General features: G+C 41.0%; 1 protein-coding gene across 3 annotated transcripts in view; it reads right to left on the bottom strand.

Annotated features, from left to right (window-relative positions):
- Positions 1–17,630, bottom strand: part of UBE2R2 (ubiquitin conjugating enzyme E2 R2) — a 99,981-nt gene that overhangs the window by 49,669 nt on the left and 32,682 nt on the right. The gene's annotated exons all lie outside the window — the stretch shown is intronic.

Here is a 17,630-nt window from a genome sequence, read left to right on the forward strand (position 1 = left end):
GGATATCTACATGCCAGTAAATAAATTCAGTTAATATGGTGTTCAACATCATTAGTCATCAAGGAAATGCAAATTAAAAGCAAAATACCTAAAATGAAAAAGACTGGCAGAGATGCAAAACTACCATAACTCTCATATAGTGCTTACAGGAATGTAGAACAGGTACAACCAGCTTAGAAAACTGGCAATCTTACTACACTTGTACATATATGTATCCTAAGGTTCAAAAAGTTCACTCCTTAATAAATATTTTCACCAAAATACAAAAACTGGAATGTTCATAAATAGGAATATACATACAGACAAAATCTGAAACTACCCAAATGACCCACAATAGGAGAATGGATGAAGTGGAAGAGTCATTTATAGATTACTACCTAGCATGAGAACAAATGATCTACAACTACACATAATGTGGATAAATCACATCAACATATATGACAAAGAAGCCCGACACAAAAGAGATTCAAAAAAGAAAAAAAATTATGGCCGGGCACGGTGGTTCACGCTTGTAATCCCAGCACTTTTGGAGGCCAAGGCGGGCAGATCACAAGGTCAGCAGATCGAGACTGAAATGGTGAATTTTATGTTATATATATTTTACCACCAAAAAAAGCAGGAATATTTAGGACATTGGAGGGGACAAAAGTTTTAAAATAGGACACAAAAAGTAATATCCATAAAAGAAAACATTGATAATTCTGATTTTATTAAAACCAAGAACTTCTGTTTCATCAAAAAAATCATTAAAACAGGGAACAAGCAAGCCACAGAGTGGAAGAAGTTATTCTCAATACATTTATGTGGACTCACATACACAATCCAACAAATGATTTAATATGCACAGTATATAAAGAACTCCTATGAATAAAGAGTATGACTCTATTTATTATGAAATTCAAGAATAAGCAAAATTAATTCATACTGTTAGAAATTAGGATAGGGATTATCCTGGGAGGTGGGAAGATGGTTCTGTAAGAGAACACAAGAAAGGGCTTCTTGTAGTATTGGCAATTTTCTTTTTTCATGATCTGAAGACTAAATATACAGATGCCCCAGTGTGTGAAAATCCACCAATTGGTATATTTATGACACATACACCTTTCTACCTTCACATGTTTTGATCAAATTAAAAATGTTGGCTGGGTGCGGTGACTCATGCCTGTAATCCCAGTACTTTGGGAGGCCTAGGCGGGTGGATCGCCTGAAGTCAGGAGTTTGAGATCAGCCTGACCAACAAGGTGAAACCCCGTCTCTACTAAAAATACAAAAATTAGCCAGGTGTGGTGGCAGGCACCTGTAGTCTCAGCTACTTGGGAGGCTGAGATAGGAGAATTGCTTGAACCCGGGAGGCGGAGGTTGCAGTGAGCTGAGATCGCGCCACTGCACTCCAGCCTGGGTGAGTGCCTCAAAAAAAAAAAAAAAAAAAAAAAGTTAATTACATTTCAGTTAAGTACGATAACCATGTGTATTTAAAGAGATTTTATACTCTGTCAGAGTTCAGGGATGAATTACTGATAAGCACATTAGAAAACTAAATGTGAGCCGGGCACCAGTGACTCACGCCTGTAATCTCAGCACTTTGGGAGGCTGAGGTGGGCGGATCACCTGAGGTCAGGAGTTCGAGACTAGCCTGGCCAACATGGTGAAGCCCCATCTGTACTAAAAATACAAAAATTAGCTGAGTGTGGTGGTGGGCACCTGTAATCCTAGCTACTCGGGAGGCTGAGGCAGGACAATCACTAGAACCTGGGATGTGGAAGTTACAGTGAGCCGACATTGCTCCACTGCACTCTAGCTTGGGCAACAAGAGTGAGACTCCATCTCAAAAAACAAAAACAAAAACAAAAACAAAAACACAAACAAAAAAACTAAATGTGGAGAGATGAAGAAGAATTCCAGCAAAAACAAAAAACAAAACACTACACTACACGTGAAAGAAAAGGTAATAATGGTGTATGACATGGTTCAACCAGAACTATTATTTACATAGTCATATTAATGTAAACATTGAAAATTAGTCTAAATTAAAACTATAACTACTGGAAATATGGGGAGCTAATGAGTATGTTTATGGGATGGGGTGTTACTGTAATGAGAGAAATCCTCATCTTCCACAGTAGAAGCATGATAGTTAACAAAAAACTAGAAATTTTAAAACCGAAAAACGGCATTAAAAATATTTAGAAGGCCAGGCGTGGTGGCTCACGCCTGTAATCCCAGCACTTTGGGAGGCCAAGGCAGGCAGATCACGAGGTCAGGAGTTCAAGACCAGCCTGGCCAATATGGTGAAACCCCGTCTCTACCAAAAAATACAAAAATTAGCCGGGCATGGTGGTGCACTCCCAGCTACTCGGCAGGCTGAGGCAGGAGAATCGCTGAACCCAGGAGGTGGAGGTTGCAGTGAGTGAGCCGAGATCGCACCACTGCACTCCAGCCTGGGCGACAGAGCAAGACTCTGTCTTAAAAAACAGACAGACAGATAGATAGATAGATAGATAGATAGATAGATAGATAGATAGATACAAAGTAAGTTGGGCGCAGTGGCTCACACCTGCAATCCCAGCACTTTGGGAGGTCAAGGTGGGAGGATCACTTGAACCCAGGAGTTCAAGACCAGCCTGGGCAACAAGTCAAGACACCATCTCTACAAAAACATTTTAAAAGTTGGCTGGGCGCGGTGGCTCACGCCTGTAATCCCAGCACTTTGGGAGGCTGAGGCAAGAGGATTGCTTGAGATCAGGAGTTCAAGGCCAGCCTGGCCAACATGGTGAAACCCCATCTTTACTAAGAACACAAAAATTAAACGGGGCCATGGTGGTACATGCCTGTAATCCCAGCTACTCAGCAGGCTGAGGCACGAGAATAGCTTGAACCTAGGAGGCAGAGGTTGCAGTGAGCCATGATGAAATCCCATCTCTACTAAAAATACAAAAATTGGCCAGGCATGGTGGTACATGCCAGTAGTTCCAGCTACTCAGGAGGCTGAGGCAGAAGAATCCATTGAATCTGAGAGGCGGAGGATGCAGTGAACCGAGATCATGCCACTGCACTCCAGCAGAGTGAATGACACAACGAGACTCTGTCTCAAAAAACAAACAAAACCCAATAAAATTAGTAATCAGTTTTGCCCCATATTAGAAGAGTGTCCTTAATATAAGTTTAAAATGATAATGAATAATCAATTCCAAAACGTACAAAATAAACATCAATTATATTCTTTCTAAGTTTTTCATGAAAAACACTAAATCTACCATGCACTTTTTTTTTTTTTTTTGGAGATGGAGTCTCTCTCTTCCCCTAGGCTGAAGTACACTAGCAATGCAATCTTGATCTCGGCTCACTGCAACCTCTGCCTCCTGGGTTCAGGCGATTCTCCTGCCTGAGCCTCCCAAATAGCTAGGATTACAGGCATGCACCACCATGCCCTGCTAATTTTTGTATTTTTAGTAGAGACGGGGTTTCACCATATTGACCAGGCTGGGACCTCAGGTGATGAACCTGCCCTGGGCTCCAAAAGTGCTGGGATTACAGGTGTGAGCCACCATGCCCGGCTTACCATGTACTTTCTTTCTTTTCTTCTTCTTCTTCTCTTTTTTTTTTTTTGAGGGAGTCTCGCTCTGTCGCACAGGCTGCAGGAGTGCAGTGGCACGATTTTGGCTCACTGCAACCTCTGCCTCCCAGGTTCAAGCGATTCTCCTGCCTCAACCTCCCGAGTAGCTGGGATTACAGGTGCGCGCCACCATGCCTGGCTAATTTTTTGTATTTTTAGTAGAGATGTGGTTTCACCATGTTAGCCAGGATGGTCTCAATCTCCTGACCTCATGATCCGCCCACCTAGGCCTCCCAAAGCAGGTGTGAGCCACCACGGTGGTATACTTTCTTTAGGCATGACACCAAAGATTAAAAACCTTAAAGAAAGTAATAGATGAATTTTATAAAATAAAAGTTAAACAATTCTATGTAACAAAACATACTGTTTATATGTTAAAGGCAAAACCACAAAATGGGGGAAATGTTTAAAACTTTTTTCAAAGGATTATATGAGTGTTTCTAAATCAAGACATAAAGACAAACCCTTCTACAGTAAAACAGGCAAAAGACACAAGCCAAAAAGAAGAAACATACTCTACTACTTACCAGACTATTCATAGATTTTTTGAGGATTCTGAGAAGCTTAGCTAGAAAACCACTCCTATAAGCAAAGTGCGTCAGCAACTTTTAAAAAATATAGGATAGCATTTTTTTTTTTTTGTATACTAGTGGGAAAAAATGAGAGCACACAGCATGTAATTCAGCCAAAAGGAGAAATATATGTCAAACATCAAGCTTATTGACAAGAAAAGAAATGAGCAGTTTGCCTATATACTATCTTTGGCAGTTCTGTCTAATTTAGCCACCAGGAAAAGACACTCCCAAATTCTTGGGCAGGCGACTAACGTAACGAAAGAAGTTCTGGATGTGAGGTGTGCATGACAACCGAATGGGGTTAAACTACCAGATATGAAGGAGCAAAAGTCTAGGTTATACTGATGGCAAAGGCAAAAGAGAATAAGGAAGACATCGAAATCACTAACTTTTGGTTGTTTATCATACCAAATGATAAGCAATAAAGTTTTATTACCAACTATGAAAGTGGATCAACAGGCCGGGCACGGTGGCTCATGCCTGTAATCCCAGCACTTTGGGAGGCCGAGGCAGGTGGATCACGAGGTCAGGCGTTCGAGACCAGCCTGGCCAACATAGTGAAACCCTGTCTCTACTAAAAATACAAAAAATTAGCCAGGCGTGGTGGCAGGTGCCTATAATCCCAGCTACGTGGGAGGCTGAGGCAGGAGAATCGCTTGAACCTGGAAGGCGGAGGCTGCACTGAGCCAAGATCGTGCCACTGCACTCCAGCCCAGGTGACAGTGTGAGACTCCGTCTTAAAAAAAAAAAAGAAAGTGCATCAACAAATGGTATCTCTGGGGGCAGTCATTTGTAAAAGAAACAACAGACTGAAAAGATTTAAAACCCTTTCATCAATCCATATTTTATTCCACCAAAAAACATTCAAGTTTACCTTAAATATGTTATCGCTTTTGAAAAAGTACACAAAATAAACCCTTTAAAATTAAAATTGCAGAAGACTGTCAGATACTGTTGTTTCCCATTATCTAATTAACGAAGACTAGCTTGTTCAAATTTTTTTTTTTTTGAGACAGGGTCTCACTCTGTCGCCTAGGCTAGAGTGCAGTGGCATGATCTCAGCTCACTGCAACCTCCACCTACTGCAACCTCCACCTCCCAGGTTCAAGAGATTCGTGTGCCTCAGCCTCCTAAGTAGCTGGGATTATAGGCTATGCCTGGCTAATTTTTGTATTTTTGTATTTTCTATTTTTTGTAGAGATGGGGTTTGTAGAGATGTCGGCCAGGCTAATCTCAAACTCCTGACCTCAGGCAATCCACCCACCTCGGCCTCCCAAAGTGCTGTGATTAGAGGCATAAGCCACCAACCCCGGCCTGCTTTTTAAAATTTAACACAGGGTTGGCCGGGCGCAGTGGCTCACGCCTGTAATCCCAGCACTTTGGGAAGCCGAGGCGGGCGGATCACGAGGTCAGGAGATCGGGACCATCCTGGCTAACACGGTGAAACCCCGTCTCTACTAAAAAAAAAAGAAAAAATTAGCCGGGCGTGGTGGCGGGTGCCTGTAGTCCCAGCTACTCTGGAGGCTGAGGCAGGAGAATGGCGTGAACCCGGGAGGCGGAGCTTGCAGTGAGCCGAGATAACGCCACTGCACTCTAGCCTGGCGGACAGAGCGAGACTCCGTCTCAAAAAAAAAAAAAAAAACTTAACACAGGGTTAACGATTGTGGGGAGGGGGTGGGAGGGTGGGGTGTCTCAGTCTGTCACCCAGGCTGCAGTACAGTGGAATGATCATAGTTCACTGCAGCCTTAAACTCCTGGGCTCAAGAGATCATCCCACCTCAGCCTTCCAAGTAGCTAGGGCTACAGGCCACCACACCCACAATATTTATTTAATTTTTTTGTAGAGATGAGATCTCACTATGTTGCCCAGGCTGGCTTCAAACTCCTATACTCAAGTGATCTTCCTGCCTCAGCCTCCCAAAATTGGTGGGATTACAGGTGTGAACCAACATGCCAGGCCTTGAGTTAACTCATATTCTATTTTACCACACCACCCCTAGAAAGAAGAAAATCCAAACAAATAAAACAAATAAGGTCAAACAAATAAAAAATGAAAATCTGATGTTACACAACCATCAATCTGTGAAAATTCTGATTTCAAGCACACAAGAATTCAAAGAATGAACAAAGGAAAAGGTATTGACAGCAATGTTTTTACACAACCGAAGAGTGGTAGGGCATATTTACAGGTCACTACCACAGGATGCTGGATTCTCTTCCAAAAATGTATCTGCCACTTACAACCTAATTAATGACAGAAAAGGTCAGGGGAAAGCAACTAGGAATCAGAGGAAAGGGGATGGTAATAAAAACATAAACTTACACAAAAGGCTAAAATGTCAGGAGGAAGAGCCTTGTGTATCAATATTTTGCCTGTCAGGAAGGTTTTCTTCCCAATCAAAAGAACTTCCTTTTACATAATTACTTGAGAAACGTGCCTTCCTAAAATGCTATTAAAAAAAAAAAAAGGGCAGGCAAGGTGGCTCACACCTGTAATCTTAGCACATTGGGAGGCCGAGGCAGGAGGACTGCTTGAGGCCAGGAGTTCAAGACCAATCTGGGCAACACAGGGAGACCTCGTCTCTATAAAAATTTTAAAAATTAGGTGGACATGGTGGTTCATGCCTGTGGTCTCAGCTACTTGGAAAGGTGAGGTGGAAAGATTGCTGGAGCCCAGGAGGTTGAAGCTGTAGTGAGCCCTGATTGTACCACTGCCACTGCACTCCAGCCTGGTCATAGAGAGAGATCCTGTCTCACACACACACACACACACACACACACACACACACACACACACACACACACACACACACACACACACACACACACACACACACACACACACACACACACACACACACACACACACACACACACACACACACACACACACACACACACACACACACACACACACACACACACACACACACACACACACACACACACACGGCTTAGATAACCACAAGGATTGTATGTTAAACATTAAACCTACATTTAAATAACCAAATCATATTTTCTTGAATCCAAAATTATTCTGAAAAACAAAACAAAGAAATTTAAAGTCTCAAGGCTCCTAATGTCACAAAAATGCTTCTGTAAAATTTTATTTTCAGCTATTTAGGGGGGAAATACTAGTTCTACTAAGTTTTCCAAAATAAAGATGTAAGGAAAAATAGTATCTCAGAGTCCATCCCAGTCTTAAGATTTTAATACTCTACATAAACCACTCTTGTGGGCATTTTGAAAATATGACCTACTATGTTAAAACAGGGATATTCTCAAGGATCTAAAACTATCAGGCAGGTTAGGGATTCCAAACTAAACTTGGGCAATGAGCCTAAGCAAATTTCAATATAAACTATGTTTCCCAGCTTAGCTTAGTTTTCATAAATTTCTGAATATGCCAGCTTTGAGCAGATATCAGAGTATTTTTAATCTACCAAAGATAAAATACACAGAGTATAACAGCAATTACATTTTGAAAACAAAAATTTTATAAAGGTTTAATGATTTCAAAGTATATGCATTACTGCTCAGAAACCACATTTCATAGCATATATTTTTTAATATTAAAATGAACTCTTCCGGCTGGGCGTGGTGGCTCATGTCTGTAATCCCAGCACTTTGGGTGGCCAAGGCAGGTGGATCATGAGGTCAGGAGTTCAAGACCAGCCTGGCCAACATGGTGAAACCCTGTCTCTACTAAAAATACAAAAATTAGCCAAGTGTGGTGGCAGGCACCTGTAATCCCAGCTACTCGGGAGGCTGAGGAAGGAGAATTGCTTGAACCCAGGGGGGCGGAGGTTGCAGTGAGCTGAGATTGCACCACTGCACTCCACCCTGGGCGACAGAGTGAGACTCCATCTCAAAAAACAAAAAACAATAAAAACTCCTCCATAAACTGAAATGTAAAGAGAATACACTATTACCTGGCATAGTCCTAGAGTAGAATGCAATGATTTAGCACCGATTCCAATTAAAATATTTAATATTGGCCTGGCAATGGTGACTCATGCCTGTAATCCCAGAACTCTGGGATGCTGGGGTGGGTGGAGTGCTTGAGCTCTATCAGGAGTTCAAGACCAGCCTGGGCAACATGGCGAAACCCCATCTCTAGCAAAATACAAAAAGCCAGGTGTGGTGGTGCATCCCAGCTACTTGATGAGTTGAGACAGGAAGATTGCTTGAGCCTGGGAGGTCGTGGCTGCGGCTAGCCAAGATCATGCCACTGTATTCCAGCCTGGCTGACAAAATGAGACACCATCTGAGGAAAAAAAAATTAACATCTATACTCTATTATAGATTACAAATATTCAAAGAACCAAGTGCTTAACAAAATACACTTATTGTTCTCACCTGTTCTCTACCTTCCTATTTTCTTTAATTTCTGATTAGAATGTAAAGATGAGACAGAAGGTGTCTCCTGTCTCTCCTGAGACAGTAGAGTATGGAGTACTATCTTTTGATAATGGCAAGCTACCTTTCGGAATCTAACTTAGTCTTCCTGAGAAGATTCTAGGGTACTTCAGGATACAACAAAAGAGAATTGTTATTTACATCATCCGGTAATGTACTATATAGAGAGATATGAAAGTGAGTAAGTATTTTACCTTCAGGAGTGGGTAAATTAGCTTTTATTATATGCGATTATTCTGTGAGGTGAGGGAAAAAACTCTCAATTAGGAGAAACTGGTGCCTCATAAACTTAGCATCTTGGCCTTACAGTAATAAGGACTTTCTAACTTATATGTAATAAATGAAAGAACATATTCCCATAGGGCTTTAGCCATTATTAAGGAAAAATTTCCATCTTAAGAAGCTTAGCTGAAAAAAGAAATAGGGGGGAAAAAAGGACAAATGAACAATAAACTCTCAAAGAACTATAGGCAAAACGTTCACATGCCATTCAACAATCTGTCAATTTCTATATACTTAAAAGCATAAAGGTTAACCATGCCAGTCTAATCAGCCACTCTTTCATACACACAGCTACATTATTCCACAGTAACATTATTACCCTACAAATAACTACATACGACTTTCAAGTATAGTTTATCATAGTAACACTTTCTAATTTAAAATTTAAAAGTCAACACTTGGTCACGGTGGCTCACGCCTGTAATCCCAGCACTTTGGAAGGCCAAGGTGGGTGGATCACCTGAGGTCAGAAGTTCCAGACCAGCCTGGCCAACATGGTGAAACCCCACCAACTAAAAATACAAAACTAGCCAGGTGTGGTGGCGCACACCTCTAATTCCAGCTACTTGGGAAGTTGAGGCAGGAGAATAGCCTGAACCTGGGAGGTGGAGGTTGTAGTGAGCTGAGACAGTGCCATCGCACTCCAGCCTGGGCAACAGAGTGAGACTCCATCTCAAAATAAATAAATAAATAAATAAAAGTCAACACTAATTTCAGTTTAACCACATTAGAATGAACATAAGTACTCATCTCTACTGTCTTCTGAAACCCTACTAAAGTGACAGTAAGGGGAATAAAAAAAAAAACCATATAAACTCATAAGGGGCCAGGCAGGGTGGCTCATGCCTGCAATCCCAGCACTTTGGGAGGCTCAGACGGGCGTATCACCTGAGGTCAAGAGTTAGAGACCAGCCTGCCAACACAGCAAAATCTAGTCTCTACTAACAATACAAAAATTAGCCTGGCCTGGTGGCACGCGCCTGTAATCCCAGCTACTCGGGAGGCTAAGGCAGGAGAATTACTTGAACCCGGGAGGTGGAGGTTGCAGTGAGCCGAGATTGAGCCACTGCACTCCAGCCTGGGTGACAGAACGAGACTCTGTCTTAAAAAAAAAAAACAAAAACTGAAAGGAAAGAAGGAAGGACAGACGCATGGATGGATGGAAGGACGGAAGCACAGAAGTAAAGGGGTTTTACAGTTCTAATAGAAAATCTGGAATTACAGATGAGAATGACAAAGGAAACAACATAAAATGAAAAAAACAAACAAACAAAAAAAAACAAGAAAACTTGAGGAAAAACAAAAGATTTTCCAAGAAAGGTAATGTCATCATACACAACTGAGAAGAGTCAACATAGTATTTATACATAGTTAAAATAACATAAACACTTGATATTGCTATCGCTATAATGGAAAAGATAAAGGAAGGGAAAATGGTGGTAAAGGTAAGGCTGAGTGGTATAAAAGAGCTAAACTCATGTTCCACAATAGTAAATCAATAGAAAATGCTAAAAATTTAAAAATCATTAATTAGCAATATAAGCACACTATTTAGAAATCTAGTGGTAAGTAATGTACCGGAAAACAAACAAGACTAGAGAGAGGAAATGTGGGAGGGAATAGGTAAAGCAAGAAACTACTGTTTCACATCATAAGCCTAGTATTGATAGTTTTTTAATTTTTAAAATTACATATACATACAGTATTACATTGATACAAGTAAACAAAAAACTTCAGAAAATAATGCTTTGCTGAGGACTGACTGGGAGTAGGAGGGCTACCTGGGGAAGGGTGAAAAAAAGCATTTACATTTTGTCCTTGGTTCTCACCCATTTACACTTTGGGAAAATCATTCCCTGTCCTTTGCTTGCCAAGTGTATACACAGTAAAACCAGGACAGGGTAAGAGCCCTGCTAGTATAAGGTTTTGTTTGGTTTTTTGAGGGAGGTTCTATCACCCAGGCTGGAGTACAGTGGCACAATCTCGGCTCACAGCAGCTTCAACCTCCCAGGCTCAAGCAATCCTCCCACCTCAGCCTCCCAAGTAGCTAGGACTGCAGGCACGTGCCACCATGCCCAGCTATTTTTTGTTTTGCCATGTTGCCCAGGCTGATTTCGAACTCCTGGGCTCAAGTGATCCGCCCACCTCAGCCTCCCAAAGTGCTGGGATTACAGGCATGAGGCACCTTGCCTAGCTGTAAGGTTTCAATGAAAACAGATGCAGGCTGACTGGCCATCCTCAGCATTCACTGTTCCAGCCTTTCCTCTTACAAATTTCCTGGCTGGTAGATTATAATTTTAAAAGAAGGTCTCCTTCCACTACTGTCTAGGAGTTTCAAAGTACAACTGTGTCCAGTGTTGTTACATGGTAAAATGACAACAATCAGGAATGATCAATGCTGATTTTGTGTTGCCTGGGGATCATCCTCCTCTCAGAAGCAGACAAGAACTTGAATTGAACTTGGATTTCCATTATTTCCCCAATATACATAACCAAACATAGTAGCTGAAAACCCCAGGAAAAAGAAACTCATGAATCAAAATAATTAATCACCCAAAGAGTACATACAACTGTACCAACAGATGGACAAAAACCAGATAAAATATACCATTCTGAATTCCTAAGTTTCTTAAATATATTATCATGCTTATTTTAAGTTCTTGGTCCATCTGTTCCAAAATCCAACAACGCTATCTACAAGACACAAAAAAGGAGAGAAAAATGTCACAGGAAAAAAATAAACTGAAGGAAAGCTGAAGAAACAATCTGATAAAATGAAATTCAAGACAAAAAAATGCCATGAGGGGCAGTATGTACTGCTAAAAGGAATAATAAAACAAGAAGATACAACCATAACAAACAAGCCTGCATGTTTGTGACCTAGAAATTACAGTAACAAAATATGTCAAGTAACAAATGAGAGAATGCAGAGAAAAATATATGAATTAACTATCGTGGCCAGGAATGGTGGCTTATACCCATCATTGATGGTGATAATCCTAGCATTTTGGGAGGCTAAGGTGGGTGGATCACTTGAGCCCAGGAGTTCAAGACCAACCTGGACAACATAGTGAAACTCTGTTTCTACAAAAAATAAAAAAATGTGGAGGTGGGCGCCTGCCTGTAGTCCCAGCTACCCAGGAGGCTGAGGCGGGAGGATCACCTGATCCTGGGAGGTCGAGGCTGCAGTGGGCTGTGATCACGCCACTGCACTCCAGTCTGGGTGACAGAGTGAGACCCTGTCTCGAAAAAAAAAAAAATTGCACTTGCAGATTTTAATACTCCCTTCTCAGAAACTAATCATATAGAAAAAAATAAAAGTACTGAAGATCTGAACAATATAATTAACAATTCTGGGCTGGGCACAGTGGCTCACACCTGTAATCCCAGCACCTTGGGAGGCCGAGACAGGCAGATCACGTAAAGTCAGGAGTTCAAGACCAAAGTGAACATGGTGAAACCCCATCTCTACAAAAAATACAAAAACTAGCCGGGCGTGGTGGCGGGCACCTGTAACCCCAGCTACTTGGGAGGCTGAGGCAGGAGAATCGCTTGAATCCAGGACGTGGAAGTTGCAGTGAGCTGAGATTGTACCACTGCATTCCAGCCTGGACGACAAGAGCGAAATGTCGTCTTGAAAAAAAAAAAAAAAACTCAACAATTAGACAATATATAGAACTCTGCACACAGCAAAGATAAAGAAGGAAGTCTTTTCAAGCACACGTTTACAGCCATAAAGCAAGCCTCAATAACATCCAAATAACCAGTATCACAGAGATCACATTAACTATGATATAATGAAAATAGATATTAATATCAAAAGTAGAGTTTTGTTTAAAAACCAATATATTTAGAAACTAAAACATACTAAGTGACTTGTGTTGAAAAGAAAAATAAAGGAAACTAAGAAACTTTGTCAAAACACTACATTTTGTGGGACACAGTTAAAACAATTCATAAAAAAGTTACACCATGAGGGGACGGGTGCAGTGGCTCACGCCTGTAATCCCAGCACTTTGGGAGGCCAAGGTGCTAGGATGGCTTGAGCCCAAGAGCTTGAGACCAGTCTGAGAAACACAGCAAGATCTGGACTCCACAAAATATTTTTTTTAATTAGCTAGGTGTGGTGGCATGTGCCAATATTCCCAGCTGGGTGACAGAGAGAGACCCTGTCTCAAAAAAAAAAAAAAAGATAGGGAGGAAGTAACAAAAATAAGGTTGCTTGCACAGACCAATGACAACATGGGCCATAAAACTGAGGACTGTGATTAATCATCTGTGCCTGACATCTAGAAAGAATTGAGATGTTGTGGGTGGATAAATGAATCAGCAGAAATTTGAAAATGGTGAGAATATGTAATAGAATTAAAATAGAAAAGGTAGGCCGGGCACGGTGGCTCACACCTGTAATCTCAGCACTTTGGGAGGCCAAGGCGGGCGCATCACCTGAGGTTGGGAGTTCGAGACCAGCCTGACCAACAAAGAGAAACCCCGTCTCTACTAAAACTACAAAATTAGCCGGGCATGGTGGTGCATGCCATAATCCCAGCTATTCGGGAGGTTGAGGCAGAACTGCTTGAACCCAGGAGGCGGAGGTTGCAGTGAGTCAAGGTTGCACCACTGCACTCCAGCCTAGGCAACAAGAGCAAAACTCCATCTCAAAAAAAAAAAAAAAAAAAAAAAAAAAAAAAAGAGAGTGTGAGAGAAAAGGTAAAGCCAGGTAAGTCTTGCTTTAGAAGAATCTTTTTTTTTTTTTTTTTTTTTTTTTTTGAGACAGAGGGAGAGAGAATATTTTTACATACTCAGAACCAAGTACAGATAGTAGGCCTTAAATAAATACTTGAAAAAAATTTCTGAAGTACGGGAAAATAGTTCCTACACAAATCATCCACACGGTTTCTCTTACTGCTAAAACAGTTGGGCCTTCCATCTTAACTGCTTTTTTTTCCTTTGTTAAAAATTAATTATAATTTTTATTTATTTATTTATTTATTTATTTTTGAGACAGAGTCTTGCTCTGTTGCCTAGGCTGGAGTGCAGCAGTGCAATCTCGGCTCACTGCAACCTCCGCCTCCTGGGTTCAAGCAATTCTTATGCCTCAGTCACCCAAGTAGCTGGGATTACAGGTGTGTGCCACTATATTCAGCTAATTCTTGTACTTTTAGTAGAGACAGGGTTACACCATATTGGCCAGGCTGGTCTTGAACTCCTGACCTCAACTGATCCACCTGCCTCGGCTTCCCAAAGTGCCTGAGCCACTGCACCCGGCCCCATACTTGTTAATTTGAAGAAAATTTGAGATAAAATTAAAATCATCAATAGAACAGTAAACGCAGTTACCTACCATTCAGTATGGCCCTGACAGAGGCAAAGGCAAGGCCTAGAAGAAGAAAATAGGCCACCTGTCTTAGAAAGCAAGGAAGCAAAGAATGGGTCTTTCTCATTCACAGCATTCTCCTCGCCCAATCTTCCAGGATTGTGCCAAAGAACTTGACATCAACTAACCACACCTGAAATTGCTGCCAATGTGTGGAAGTCTTAGCCAGATTTGTCACCATTTATATTTATACTCAAGTGGACAACTGTCACCAGGTGGCAGCAAACCACAGCTAGGACTAGGTCAGATTTGGATCATGCAGCTGGATTCCTTTAACTCCAGGCCAGCTAGAAATAACACTAGTGTGATCAAATTTTGTTTCTGAGATGGGGTCTGCTCTATCACACAGGCTGGAATGCACTGGTGCAATCATAGCTCAATGCATTCTCAACCTCGCGGACTCAAGCGATCCTCCTGCCTCAACCTCCCAAGTGGCTGGGACTACAGGCACATGCCACCCCACCTGGCTAATGTTTTTTATTTTTTGTAGAGACAGGGTCTCACTATGTTGCCTAGGCTGATGTCGAACTCCTGGTCTCAGCAGTCCTCACCCTCACCCTCCCAAAGTGCTGGGATTACAGGCCTGAGCCACTGCACCCGGCCTGATTAAATATGTTGAACCCCACCTATCTCATTATGGTAGAGTCTTACTACCAATCAGATAATTATCCTGAACCTTCTAGAATATGACTTTCTGGATGTAGATAATATTTTAATACTTTAATATATATAGTTATATATTAAAATAATACTATCTATGCCAATGTAATATGCATGCATGTAAAACACACTTTATGTGAATGTATACCATTATTACCCATTTAATGAAATAGGAGATGAGTCCATTGAGATATAAATAAATGAATAAATTAGAAGTTCAATAGCGATAGGATGTTTATGTAGTTTCAAAGCACCTCCTCACAAAATACTCATGAATTACAAGGAAAAAGTAACTTGATAGTGGAGAAGCCCGGCAAACATCTTCTAAGTGACCCAAGTGGACATCACCAGAAATGAGACAAATCAAAATCATGTATCACCTAAAAAGAATATAAAGAACATAAGGAAAATTTACCCAAATTGAAGGAGATTCCACAAAGTAAGTGACCTGTACTGCCGTAACTATAAAGGTCATGAAAGTCTAGGACATGACTAAGGAACAATTACAGGCTGAAAGAAACTACAGAAACAGAAAAACTAAAAGCAAATACATGGCTCTGAACCAGATCCTTCTGCTATGAAGAACATTATTATAACTGACAAAACTAAATGGGTGCTGAGAATTATTAACTTCATAATTGTTGATAATAGTTATAATGATGTGGAATGCACTTGTCTGTAGGAAATACACTTTAAAATATTCAGAGGAATGGTGAAACTATCAGAGGTTGGCAACTCACCCTCAAATGGATCAGGAAAATAATTCTTTGAACTTGTCTGTAAGTTTGTGGTTGTTTAAAAATTTTTACTTTAATTGTTTTTAAAAAGAATGCCTACCAAAGGATATGAACAAACATACTACAATGTTTGCCTAAGGATTCAGAGGGGAATAGAAGTGGGAATGGAAATAAAAAGAAATTAATACACATATGCATACCAACAAGCAAGAAAAGGCCTGGAAGGCCAAAATGCTTAAGAAGTATTAATGAGAAGTATGACTATGAACTGAACTCTAGAACAATAACCAAAAAATTTGGTTTAAGTAAATACTGGCCTAAGTGACTGCATCTGGGGGCAGGGCTCACCTGAAGTGTGGCTTTATGCTGGAGGTGACCACAGGAAGTAAACAAAAGACTCAACTTTCTCTCCATTTTTATAAGAGCTGAAAGGGGTTGCTAGTGAATAATAGGGAAGAGTAGGGAACTGATTGTTCCTTATTTTAAGTCTTACACCACATGTTACTCTTAAAACTATATATGTGAACTATTTTTATAAATAAACAATTAAATGTAATAGAAAGGAACAAAACAAGTTTGAAATCAGTAATATGAAGGCAAAAAGGAATCCAGATTGGCAGGATTTGTAGGGGCAGGCAAATTTAAGAGGTTAAAATTAAGCCAGAAGTCGGGAAGCTAGATATGCAGGTCAGTTATCAGCCATAAGGACATGGATGAAATGTGGTATTGCAGAGGGCATCAAACCATGAGTTTGGTAGGCTTGTCTGTTCAGCTGATTTATCAGGGAATAGTAGATCTAGTATCATGGAATGAAGAATGGTTACAGGTGACTGAGAAATGAAGCAATTAATGGCAGCCTCATTCCCAGTCTCTGCAGCAATCCTCTTTGCAGTTACTGCCACTTTAAACACGTCCACAGAATCTGGGCATCCCTAACTCCTAAGAGAAATTCTGACTTGATTTTTAGAGCTCTAGATCCTCAGCCTCATCCAATCCTTAATGGTCTAATTACTGGATGCCAAGCTGAATACCACTGTGTGCTCTAATTCCAAAATTCTTGTTCTAATAGCATATTTAGTTTCTGCTTGCCATGTCCCGTGTACTTCTCTCAAGGCTGTACTCTGTCACAGACTCCAGCCCAGTGCAAGCGTTTCTCTGGTCCTCTTACCAAACAACTGCCTGACAAATTTCTGTGTAAATATCCAAGTGTCACCTGCTTTGGAGGCAGGAAAAAATATAGATATAGGCAGACAAACTTGTATAGGCTGCAGAACCAGGAATGCAAACTAATCACTGAAACCTTGGACAACTCCCTGTGAACCTTAGTTTCCTATACATATAGAATTGTGTCAGTGGTACTTGTCTCATTGGGTTGGTGTAAGAAATACAAAGAGGGGGTCTGGTTCTGTTGCCCAGGCTGGAGCGCAGTAGTAAGATCGTGGCTCAGCTCACTGCAACCTCCACCTCTTGGGCTCAAGTCACCCTCCCATGTCAGCCTCCTAGGCAGCTGGAACTAGCAGCACATGCCGCCACGCCACCCGGCTTTTTTTAAGTAGAGATGAGGTTTCACCATGTTGTCCAGGCTGGTCTTGAACTCCTGAGCTCAAGCACCCTGCCTGCCTCAGCCTCCCAAAATGCTGGGATTACAGGCGTCCATCCATACTCTTGATTCTTAAAACAACCCTATGAGGCAGTTATTATCATCAAACCTGTATTACAAATAAGGAAAATGAATACAAAGGATTTAAGAAACTTACACAGGGTCACACAGCTAAGTAACTAATGGTTGGTTGATATTACTTACATATCTCTTTATATATACCTATATATAACAGATATTTCTTTAAATATTTGGTATATATATATATGTTTGTGTATATACACACCTACACACACAAAAAGAAAGGATATTTCCCTACTCAGCACAGAGCAGTGCACATATTAATCACTCAATAAACAAGAGTTTA

This window comes from Pongo abelii, chromosome 13, assembly GCF_028885655.2.
Source record: "Pongo abelii isolate AG06213 chromosome 13, NHGRI_mPonAbe1-v2.0_pri, whole genome shotgun sequence".
NCBI classification, from domain to species: Eukaryota; Metazoa; Chordata; class Mammalia; order Primates; family Hominidae; genus Pongo; species Pongo abelii.